Source organism: Sminthopsis crassicaudata, chromosome 3 (genome assembly GCF_048593235.1).
Source record: "Sminthopsis crassicaudata isolate SCR6 chromosome 3, ASM4859323v1, whole genome shotgun sequence".
In the NCBI taxonomy this organism is placed as follows: Eukaryota; Metazoa; Chordata; class Mammalia; order Dasyuromorphia; family Dasyuridae; genus Sminthopsis; species Sminthopsis crassicaudata.
Genome location: NC_133619.1, coordinates 623,101,790 through 623,114,914, shown reverse-complemented (window position 1 = coordinate 623,114,914; position 13,125 = coordinate 623,101,790). Strand labels below are relative to the sequence as shown.

Genomic DNA, 13,125 nt, shown 5'->3' with positions numbered 1-13,125 from the left:
AAAGCATCATCAGGTACAGTAAAGAGTAAAAAGAGCTGGGTTCTAGTCCCAATTTAGCAATTGACTCATTGGTGTGGTTTTATGTCTGATTTCTGCTTAGGTTTCAAACAGACACAACTGAACTAGTGAGAACCATATTCAGAGATCTTTATAAAATACCGAGTTTCAAAAAGGTTTAAAACCACTCTATTAAAATCTTATCATTCAAAATTCAAATTACATTTTTTAAAATGCACTGCATTTGAATGGACAGAGGAACATATGAGCATGTATCCAGGGTGCAGGTGTTTTGTAGATTTGTTGTTGGCTTAGAGGAAGGAATTGATGGGGGTGAAGAAGTTGGAGGTTAAAGAGTGAAAGAGAGATAGAAGGTTCTACTTCATGACTAAGGAAGGAAGGAAGGCAGAATAAACAACATCAATCACAGTGCTCACTAAGTACATGGCACTGTCACTTTATTGAACAGTTTTCTCACCACGGCTCAAAGAAAAATGACATAATAACCTTAACCCTTCTGTTCTAATTTTAAAAAGTGTATTTCTGTGTATTTCTGGATAAGGTCTCAGGAGGTCTCTGGACATTGCACTAAAAGACATGAAACATGAACTGAACAACAGTAACTGACAAGTTATTTAAGAATATCCTCTTTGGAAAGTCTGCTGTTTTCCAAATACTTAGAATTTCTGTTAAGAGCTAGGGTCCTTTATTTTAAATAAGCCATCTGAGTAAATGATTTGTGGAATAAAGAACATATCTAAACATAGAAGTGAACAATTTTTATAGGCTGAGAGAGCTCATAAAGAATATTAATATTAGCTTTAACAAAATTACTGTTATGTAAGTGAGTTAAGAATACTATCTGTGATATCACTATGGGAAAAAGGCTAGGAGAAATAAAGTTAGGTTTCCTGTATAGTAGCTCTAGATATGGAGGAGAAAGGACCTGGTTTTCAAAATCCATTAAAAGTTGAGAGAAAGCACCATAACTGAGTTCTGGGAAAGGCATCAGAAAATGACCTGATGACCTAACAGTGTCTGAGGAGGGAGCACATTCTACTATAGCCTATATGCATACATGCATGAAAGTGATGGAAAAAAAAAAAAATCAAAAGTATTTTATTTTCCCAATTTTTGTAAGATTTTCTGTTGCAAATTCTTTCTCCTCTCTCCCTAACTTCCCCACTCCGCCCTGCCCTGAGATAATAAGCAATCTGTTACACATGTACTAAACATTTTCCCATATGTGTCAAATTGGGACAAAAAGGAAATCAATGAAAACAAGTATAAACGAGTTTAAGTGGTTACACTGATTTTCAATGTAAAGTCTTCTGTATGTGCGTATATATGGCTGCATGTGGAAGAAATAGAAAACTAGAGAACATCCAGAGGAAGGCCAAGAAGATGCTTTCAGACTAAAAATGTTGTCATGGGGCTCAACAAAAAGAACAGAGAAATATCTAGCATAAAGTAGGGAGTAGGCACAGAGAGCAGAGCAAGATAACTACTTTCAAGTATTTGAAGGGATAAATACACTTTTTCCACATGAAAACAAAAGGCAGAATTAGGAAAGATGAGAAAAAGAGACATAGATTCACTGTAAGGAGAAAAACTACTGAACAACTAAAGCTAAGTGAAGTTATCTAAAGAATCACTAAATAAATTAACAAGATTAAGCACTTACTATGTGTCAGTTACAATGTTAGGTCCCAGAATGAAATAGTGTCTAACTATTTTCAGAAGAAATCAAAGCTATTTATGGTTATATAAAAAAAGAAAATGCTCTACATCACTACACATGCACAACTCTGAAATGCCACCTTACACCTATCAGATTAGTCATAATGACAGAAAAGGAAAAGAACAAAATATTGTATGGGGTGTGGGAACAATGGGATAGTAAAGCACTGTTGATAGAGTTCTGAACTGATTCAACCATTCTGGGAGTGGTTCTCTTTTGCAGTAGCTAACTTAGAAATATGTTTTACAAGACTGCTGTTCAACACTGTGGACCCAGATGAAATTAAATAACATGAATCTGTAGAGAACCCAGTCTGCAGTTTTGTGACTTTCTCCAGCAAAATTCAGTAACTCATTCTGTAGTGATAGAAACAAAAAAGATAGCAAGTGGGAATGATACATCTCAAACAGAGCTGACAGGACATAAACAACATTTTTAACCTTAGGGTTAAGATCTGACAGGGTATGAATGGCAGCAGGTCAAGAGGTCTAACATTCAGGTTGGAAGATGATGCACAGTTTAAAAAACGTTCTATTAGGGCCAAGATTATGAAAAGATGAAAATGAAAGCAGAGGAGATAAACTGGGAAAATAGATATGACAAGATCAGAGTTTGTAGATGATAAAGTACAAGTTTAGTAGGAGCGAGGCAGAAGAAAACATTGAAGAACATGTAAAAAAAAAACAGTACTCGAATAGGTTTCAGAGGATGAGGAGATGTCTGGAAGAATCTAGTCTTTTTAATGTGTTTATATGGAAAAATATGAGAAGAAAAGGTTTCAAATAAAGGAGAATTTATTAATAACCGAGTAAGAGTTCCAAAAGGCAAAATAGAAAGCGTAGAAGATGACAGACAACAGAGGACTACTGCGAATAAGATTTTTGATAAGGTAAAAATCAACAGTTTCACTGGTCTAGTTAAGTCTGAATTCCAGAAGTACAGATCACAACTCTCTACTACTTAGGGAAACAGTCTTCAATAGTTTCTTCAGCCAGCATAAATAAGTAACTATAAGGAAGGACAAAGAATTAACAACAGGATAGTCAGAAAAGGATTCCTGAAAAAGGTAGTCTTTGAGCTGAGCACTGAAGGAAAATAGGTATTTACATCCAGGACATGGAATTGATAAGTGAATATACTACAGTTTACAAAGCAGCCTATCAAGAGCAAAGGCAGAGATGAGGTTCTGGGTTTGGGGAACAACTAGTAGGTTACATTGGTAGACTATAGAGCACACAAAAAGAACTGTGAAATAAATAAGAAAATATCAATGGGAAGAAAAGTGTGAAAAGGGCTTCCCACAGGGGACAAGGAAGCTGAATCTTAAAGGGAGTTAGAGATTTGAGAGAAGAATAGGAAGCTATCACTCTTCAAGTTTTTATGAAGTACCTATACCATATTGCAGGCACTGGGGATACAAAAATGAAAAAGTACATTTCATCAAGGAAGTTGTATTCTATCTGGGTAACAACATGCATACATGTACATCTAAAATAAATAAATAAATATGAAAATATTCCTTTTTTTTTTTTTCTTAAACTGAGGCAATTGGGGTTAAGTGACTTGCCCAGAGTCACACAGCTAGGAAGTATTAAGTGTCTGAGGCCATATTTGAACTCAGTTCCTCCTGACTTCAGGGCTGGTGCTCTATCCACTGCGCCACCTAGCTGCCCCCAATTCCTTTCATTACTACAGTGTACCAGTAACTATGCACAAAGATACAGTAATTATAGAGGCAAAGAAAAGCAATCTCTCCCCTCCTAGAGTTTATTCTAATATAATATCCCTTCTCACCTTTAAAAAAAAACCTACAAAATAATGTGGAGGGCAGAGCACTAGCATCAGGAAAGCTTACCTGTAGAAGGTAAACTCAAGAGGTAAAGTGGAAATATATTCCTAGAAAACAGCCTATGAAATGGCAAGGAGGAGAGAAATGGCATATCTTATGTGTGAAACAGTAAAAAGACCAATTTTCGTTGGAAGATTGGAAAGGTAGGTTGGAACCAAGTTACAAATGGCTTGAAATGCTAAGCCAAGTAGATTTTAATCTTTGTGGTGATAGAAAGTCTTTTAAAGTTTCATATTAAAGAGGGAAATGATCTGGGTGGCCAGGACAATAGTAAGATAGAAATAGGGTTATTGGAAGGAAGTACATTTAAGGTAGAAGGCTTAATGTTATTTTAGACATGCTTGGTTTATAATACCAATGGAATATCCAGTTCAAAATATCTAATACATAGTTAGCAATTCAGGATCAAATCTCAGGAAAGCAATTAAGACTGGACATATAGATCTGGGAGACTATCTAGAAGAGGGTATTCAACAGGGTCAACTGCTTTAGAAAGGTAGAGGATGAGGACTAAGAAAAGGATTTGGAATTAAGAGATCATAGGATACCAAAATAGTTTCAGTGGACTGACAAGATGGGAAACCAGATAGCAAGTGACTAAACAAATGAGAAGAAATAGAGGCAATAAGTGTAAACAGTTTTTTCTTGGAGTAGTGAAAAGGACAAGAGATATAGGGAAATGAAATAGCTTGAGGGGATAACAAGAATCAACTGAAGGTTTGAAGGATGAAGATCTAGATATGTGTAAGGAGCAAGAAATAAGCTAAGGTCCCAATATTTAGTAAAGTATCTAATTCTAGCCTAATAGGTGAAGGGAGAGTGAGCAGTAGTTCGCTGCATTTTTAATGAGCACTAGCATGATTCTACTGCTTCAACCAATACCTCTTAATCTGTTTCTTTTCTTCCTATTTTGTTTCCTTCCCAACTTTTAGTTAAAAAGCACCCTAGAGCAAATAAGCATTTCATCTGCAATGTTTTTGCATATCGTACTTGACCAAAAGTAGAAACAGCATGAACCTGATTAGTGCGTTCCTTGGTTTCTCACAATTTCTCCTGACAGTCAAAAGGGAAGCATTCAATGCAAAAGGCAACAGTTGTAGCAATTCTCTCTTTAGAATTGTACTTCATCATCACTTGTTTGGGGGAGGAAAGTACAAGTGCACAGAAATGTACTATGTAACATGTTCAATTTAGATTTCAGGATAGAAAAACTGAATCCATATTCAAAATCCTAGGGGAAAAAAAGATAGCTATTATAGAAATCAACCAATTGTCCAGAAACATTATCGTTTTACTTGGATGGTGCCAAAGTAAAATATTTCTAATATTCACAAGACCTATGATTAACAGTAGTGAAACAGCAGGAAGAAAACAAAAAATAAAACTTAAATTGAAGTGCAGTGCCTTTGTGGTCTTCAAGACCATAAACTGCATCTTGGCAGCAAATTCTTCCTGTATTAGATTAAGTTTGAATGGCCCAATTATCTCTTTTGCACTTTAATAATTCAAGGACCTGTGATTTATCATTGTGGGTCTTCTCTTCACCAAAGCAGATCACAGTTCCTCTAAATGTTGTGGCTTACCAAACGTGTAATAAAACAATCAGGCAACATCACCAAAGAACAGGGAAGTCAAAGCATAGAACTCAGAAACTGGAACAGGCTGAGAAAAAATAGTGTCAAAACAGCAGACACAATGTATCATGTTTCACTTAGAAACACAGACAAGTTTATATGAACTACCTTTTCAAAAAAAAAAAAAATTATGGAGAGGAGCTCATAAAACAAAACCCTGAAAGGTTAGAAAGGATTTTTTAAAACTGATTTGTCAAAATATATCTTTTTTTTTTCCAAAAGAAAAATAAAATAAAATAAAAATAATCACATAATTTTATTTTTGAAACAATAAAACATACACAGACACAGGCACACACATCTACCATATTAAAAAATAAAATTAATTAAATTTTCTGGATTAACATTATATCAATATCTCATATACTGCCATATCTACAAAAATAATTTGCAAAATCATAGCATCCAGCATAATTATTTTGACTAATCCAGAATGATTTTCTCAGACCCTATAATAACCTGGATTAGAGGATTATATTTATATATTTAGAGCTAAAGGAGACCTCAGAAATGAGATGACAATCAAAACAATGCTATATTTGGAGTCAGACCACCTAATTGCAAATCTCAATCCTGCCATGTATTACCTATATGAGTCAATTCTTTAAACTCTCTAGAGCCTCATTTTTTAAATCTATAAAATGATATTAGATAATTTCTATGGTCTCTTACAGCATCAAATCTATGATCCAATGATCATATACCTGTAATCTACCCACTTACAAAGAAAGAAATAAAGATCCTAAAAAGCTATCGTAGTTGATCAAGACCAGACAAGTAGCATTGGAATTTGAAACCAGATCCTGAGTATATATCCTCCTCATTCCATAATGCCAATATAAAAAAGATTATGTTCAATTTATCTTAAAAATATGTTAATACATTTTAGAAAGATCTTTAAAACAAAGAAATGAAAAGTCAAATGACAGTTCGTTCCTATAATTATTAAAGTTTTATTATAAGATGGAAGAGTAACAAATAGAATTAGAGTAAAAGTCTCCTCCCACATCATCTCTATAAAGATCTAGAAAATATACTAAATAAGAGGGAGAGTAGTTTATGAGAGAGACTAGTTTCAGGCAAAACAACAATTCTAAGAATGTACAAAACCAGAGAAAGAGCTGGAAAGAAATGGAAACTAACAAGGTACTCACTCATCAATTAGGGGGTGGCCAAACAAATGGCACATAAATATGATGGAATATTACTACACTATAAGAAATAATGAAGGGAATAGTTTCAGAAAAAAAATCTATTTATGCAACTGACTTCAGGGCTGTGCTCTCTCCACTGCACCATCTAGGTGCCCCAATAAAACAATTTTTAAAAACATGAATGATGCAAGATTATAAAGAACAATCATGTTCCCGATATATAGATGAGAAGACATTCTCAAACCAATCTTTTACAAAATTGGGAGGAACACAGGTATCTATCTATCTATCTATCTATCTATATTGCATAAATTTTTGGACTTTTTCTGTATTAATTTTGGTGATTTATCTTATTTTTTTAAATGCTATATGGGATGGTTCTCTGGAAGAGAGACACTGGAAGAAATTTTTGGTCATGCAAAAGCAAACAAACAACCACATGAAATACAAGGTTAAAAAAAATCTACTTTCAAACATTACTTTTTCCAGGCAATTACTGAAAAAATGCTATGTCATATATTCATTCCAGCTTCCTTTACAAGGAAATATTTCTAAATGAAAAATATTATTTTCCAACAGGAAGCAGACCTTTTGACATTTTTCCACTGAAGTGGAAGGATGGCCTATACCATCACTTTTTACAATATCAAGAGTTTAAAATATCCTAAAATAAACATTTCAATTTATCAAATATGTCTAAATTTTTTTTCAACATTTAAACTTTAGAAATGTCATTACTACTTGACAACTCAACTTAACAATCCATAAGACAAACATCTGTCTCAAGTCTAAAGTTCAAGTATAAAAAAATATTACAGCCTTTGTAATGTTATAGTAACAATTTAGATATTATATTAAATCTTATCCAGATGGAAAGTTGTCCATAGGTAGTCTCATGCAAAGAAAGGGGTCAGTAGAAATAAGATTGCAATTTTTCTGCAATTCACTATTAATTAGTGGCAAGGACAAACATATATTCAATATAGAAAAGAGAACAACAGTATTATTTCCAAAAAATACAACAAAGAACTCCCATTCTCACTTTGAGAACTCAGTAATATCATCTTTTTTTCTATTTAAAAGAAAAGAACCCATAAATGATCAAATTTGGGGTTCTTATATTTCTTAGATCCTTGGGCATTGGTTTTACTTTCAATTATTAATCACATCAATTTTGTTTTAATTTTAGCATTCTGTTGCAGTAAAAATATACTATCGTCATCAATTTTAAAAAAAAAATTTCCTTTCTCCATATATGTCCCCCATAGTCTTTCTAAAGAATTCAAACTAAACACAAAAAAAGAATCTCTACTATAAAATAATCAATGTTAAAGAAACTTGGAAACTACTTCCCAACAAGGGGGAGTCCACACCTTCAAAAGATAGCTCATTAAACTTTTTGGATTACTACTTTTTGGAAGATGGTCTAGTCACACCAGATCTCAAACTGTACTGTAAAGTGATAATTCTTGAAACAATCCAACAATCATCATCTTAACATAAAGATCCTATATGAAAAACAGATAGGCATATTATTGCCAAATTTCAAACCCTGCAGATCAGAGAAAATTTAGGAAGAAACAAGAAATAAAATTCAAATGTGCTTTAGCTACAATTAGAATTATATGGGACTTAGCAGCAGCCATAACAAAAGACTGCAGGTCTTGAAATCACAGAGACACTCATGCATATAATTTCTTCTACTAATTACACACACACACACACACACACACACACACACACACACACACACACACACACACACACACACACAGAGTCTCTCTCTTCTCTTCTGTCTCTCCCTCCCTCTTTCCCTTTCCTTCCCTCTCTCTGTGTCTCTGTTTTTTTCTCTGTCCCTCTTTCTCCCTCTCCCTGTCTTTTTCTGCCTTTGTCACTGTCTCTCTCTGTCTCTCTGTCTCTCTGTCTCTCTCTCTCTCTCTCTCTCTCTCTTACTGTTAATTTTAAATTTTAAATCCTCCCTGATGTTCTGCTGGGTGCATGATAATATTCTCTTTTGTTTTTGTTTTTTATTTTTCTTTGTATTCCTTTTCTGTTTTTCTTTTTTTTTTTTAATAAAATATTTTTTAAGAGAAAACACCAAGCACATTCTAGTCACCTCATGAGAAAGAACACTATCTAAATACAGATTAAAGCATACTATTTTTCACTTTCATAATTTTTAAGTCTTCTTGTACAAGATGACTAATATTACTTACCTTCTCAGGGACAGGGGAGGAGAAAGAAGCAAAAAATAATATAATTTGGAACCCAAAACTTTAAAGAAAGATGTTTTAATTGTTTTAACACATAATTGAAGAAAAAAGAGAATATCATAAAAAAAATAAAATGAGCTGGAGATGAAGGGGGAGGAAAATACATAGTTTTGAATATTTAAAAAAAAATTTTTTTTTCAAACACTTCAGGTTCTGCCTTCTAAAGCCAAGTAGAACAAATCTAATTCCAATGGGCACAGAGTAGCCCTTCAAATACTGGAAAATAACCATTATGTTCTCTTCCCTCTCTCTTCTCTTCTTTAAAATAAAAATACCCAATTCCATCAACTACTCCTCATACGATATATATACTAAAGGGTTATCACTATCTTGATTATACTCCTCTATAGAAATTCTCTCACTTATTAATGTTCTTCAATGGTGGTGCCAAGAATACAATACTATATATTAAATCTAGCAAGGCAGAGTATAATGGAACTATCACTTCCCCCATTCCCAAGAGATATTTTACCCTCAAGACTATACTAGGTCTTTTGGCTACTACATTTCTTCCTGGTTGGACTTCTGAAATTGATTTTTCTTACCCGAGTGTAAGAGTTTGCATTTATTTCCATTGAATTTCATTTTACTAAACTGAGACCAAAGCTCTAGACTATCAAGATCTTTTTGGATCCTGATTATTGTTTAGTGTGTTAGCTAACCCACTTTCAGTTTTATGTTCTCTACAAATGTGATGAGCATTCTAAGACCATCTGTGTTATTCAGCTTACTAATAAAAATGTCCCAGAGCACAGAGACAGGTAGTCCACTGAAGACTTACTCCTAATTTGACAGCAAAGTATTCAGAATTCTTCTAACTGCACTTTCATCTTGTCCATACTTTTTCATCTTCTCCACAAAGCTAATATAAGAAATATTACCAAAAGCTTTCCTAAAACCTAAGTAAACTTCTCATAAAGCATTTCCTTCTACTTAATTAGTAATCTTGTCAATAAAGGAAATGAAGCTATAGTTTGGCATAACCTGTTCTTGATGAAGCCACCCTGGATCCTTATAAAAAACCAATTATCTTTCTAGATATTTGCTGACATAACAAAGAAAAACAATTAAATAATACTGAACAATTCGATAATGTAAACTACATTTTGCAACCAGGAAAATTGTGGCACTTAATCAGTTCCTTAGTATAGTAGTATCTGCTGGGATTTGATATTTGTCTGGGTTGTTCTGATAAGGAACGAATTTGATATATCAGAACCACAACTTATCATTAACATCTATTATAGCCTATCAGGTAAGTATGATTTTTTAAAAATAATAAATTATAACCATATCAAATTGCTTACATCTTAAGGAAGAGGGACAGAAAGAATGGAGAGAGAAAATTTGGAACTCAAAAATTTATTTTAAAAAATGTTAAAAATTGTCTTTACATGTAATTGGAAAAATAAAATACTATTTAAAAGAAAAAAATCATAGAAGATAGAATATCTCTATAGCACTCTTCTTACTTCGTCAGCTACCAAAAAAATTTACTTAAGTCCACCATCCTAATTATTACAAAAATGCTACAAGATGTACATTAACTCACCATATGAAAAAGCAAATTAACATCCTCCCTAGAGCTAAATAATGTCTTTAGAATCACACTTTTAAAAGTCCCAAGATGCAGAGAATCTGAAAGATACAATTAAAGAAGTAATGAATATAGTTATTTCAGAATGTTCATATATTCAAGAACACTTTCTAGGTAAATGTTTTCAACAAAAACATTCTGAAAAATATATAAAGTTCCCAAGATCATCCAATATGAAACAACAAGCATCTTTTTATCATGACTGTGCTTTCCAGTACACATAAATGGATGGTTTGATAAATGAAGTCATGAAAATGCCAACTTTCTTGAGTCTTATGTTTAATAACAAAAACACATATACAGATGGATTGACGTGGCTCTTCTCAATAATGAGGTGATGCAGGCCAGTTCCAATGGTCTTATGATGGAGAGAACCATCTGCATGCATCCAGATAGGACTATGGTAACTGAATGTGGTTCACAACATAGTATTTTCACCGTTTTTGTTGCTGTTAGCTTGCATTTTATTTTTTTTCTCATTTTTTTCCTTTGATCAAATTTCTCTTGTGCAGCATAACTATGGAAACATGTTTAATATATAATGGATTACTTGCCATCTACAGGAGGGAGTTGGGGGAAGAAAAAATTTTGGAACACAAGGTTTTGCAAAGGTCAATGTTGAAAACTGTCTATGCATATGTTTTGAAAATAAAATGTGGTTTTTTTTTAATACAAAAAAGTTAAATCAAAAAATGTGTAGATGACCGTTTAATGTCAAAACACTAAATATACATGGGTAAAATATGACTCAGGTTCAGAATTATGTATAGTGCTAGTCTCAGGTGTAGTCCATCCATCAGAAGAGTTAATTTAATTGCAGGAATCTATTTTCAATAATGAAAACAAATAAATTTCACAGAAAAACTAATAAATTTGTCATTGTACAACATCAAAATTAGTGCTAACAAAAGTTTAAAAGGGTCTAATGCAGACATCATTCAAGTTCTCTTTGTATGTTTTTTATGCTTTAACATAGGTACCATTTCAGTCAATCAACTTTCAAGCAAAAGAATTTTACTTGATTTATATAACAAATGAATAGTAAAGTATAAGATCATAATTACAAGTCAGGGTGATATAAATTAATACCATCCTAGTCAGGATTTAAAAGGTAAATCTTTTAGAAATGTTAGAATTTTAAGCAAGACATTTTGCCTACAGGTTCTAAAATATTTTGAGTGACTTGATAAATTTAGTCAAGCATCCAATCACAAAGCATTTGTCAATACTATGAAAAAATAACTGAAGTTAATTCTACAAATGATCAACTAAAATTGCTGAATTAATAATACTTGTTGCACAGACATATTCTAAGTTGTATAAGGACAAAAAAAATAAAATGAATGTGATGTTGGTATGATATTCTGCTGAAAGTGCTGCCATTTGTAAAATGCTGAAAGCAATGTGACCATGGAAAGAATCCTAGATACAGAGTATAGAAATCTAGGTTCAAATAGTGATCCTACTATCTACTATCTACTAGGAGGGTAAGTCATTTGACTTCTCTGAGTCTGTTTTCACTTCTGGAATATGTGGTTAACAGATGATTTGCCTTTCTAAGATCTATGATTCTTTGATTTAATTACCTATTTCTCTGATAGATGGGACGGACACCTCTTCATAAGGGACAAGTGTGAAAAGATAAATGTGAGAGGGGGATATGCACAAGTGATATAAGATGAGGAAAATAAGAAAAAGGGAGCTCTCAATGAACAACTACATTTTTTTTTTTCAATGAAGTATGAGGTGAGGTTCTTAACTGAGAAGGATATAATGGGAGCTTTGAAGAAGAATGAAAAAGCTTAGAATAACCACTGTGGACAGTCATTTTTCAGTTGTGTCTAATTCTTTATGATCACATTTGGAGTTTTCTTGGCAAGGGCGCTGAAGTGGTTTGTCATTTAACAGATGAAAAAACTGAGGCAAACAGGGATAAGTAAGTGACCTGCCCAGACTCAGGCAGCTACCAAGTATTTGAGGTCATATTTGAACTCAGGCCTTTCTGACCCCAAGCTTGTTTCTCCGTCTACTACCACCTGGCTGCCCAGCTGTTTTCTAGGCACTCTCTATACTGTGTCAAATAACAATTGAATCAATTAAAAAGATGTAAAAATATTGCCTTGCTACAATAAGGAGCCAATTGAAATTAAATGACAATTTTGTAGTAGTCAGTCAACTTGAATTCATGATTTCCTCTAGTTCCATTCAGCATCACATAAATAGGACCAAAGATGAGATAATGGGAGAATTCTAAGAGATAAGAGTTAAAACTATATATAAAATGAGAGCACTACAAAAAAAAAAAAAAATGGAAAAAGAAATATGAGTAATGGGCAAAAGAACTGAAAAGAGAATTAACAGCTGGGTAAATTAGGTTCAAGGCCTTGCCCAAAAAACAAACTCCCTGAAAATCAGAATGAACCAAATAAAAGCTAATGGTTCCATGAAATAGCATGAAATATCCAAAACAAAAGGCTGAAAAAAAATGAAGAAAACATAATATTTATTATAACAAAAGTAACTAATCTAGAAAACAAATCAAGGAGAGAGAATGTGAAAGTCACTAGACTATCTAAAAGTCTTCCTCCAGTCACTTCCAAAAATAAAAAATTTTAAATGAAAATACCCAAGAAGATTATAACCAACATCTAGAGTTTACAGATCAAACAGCCAAAAAGAAAAAATTCAAGTACCAAGGATAGCCATCTCAGAATTATACATTATTTAACAAACATCACTATAAAGAAGTATAACCTTAGAATACAACACTCCAAAAAGGCTAAGGATATATAAAGCTTACAAATCAAGGATGATATACACAGAAAAATTGAGTATAATTCTAAAGAGGGGAAAATGGAACTCTAATGAAAGTCCTACATT

At 33.0% G+C, this 13,125-nt stretch overlaps 1 protein-coding gene across 4 annotated transcripts in view; it reads right to left on the bottom strand.

The window, feature by feature from the left end:
* RERE (arginine-glutamic acid dipeptide repeats) overlaps window positions 1-13,125 on the bottom strand; it is a 528,280-nt gene that overhangs the window by 466,448 nt on the left and 48,707 nt on the right. Inside the window, exon 2 of one of the 4 annotated variants that reach the window (XM_074307768.1) lies at window positions 10,201-10,286. The exons of the other annotated variants lie outside the window; for them this stretch is intronic. The gene's annotated coding sequence lies outside the window, so the exon portion shown is untranslated. The remainder of the gene's footprint in view (window positions 1-10,200; window positions 10,287-13,125) is intronic. 4 annotated transcript variants of the gene reach the window in all.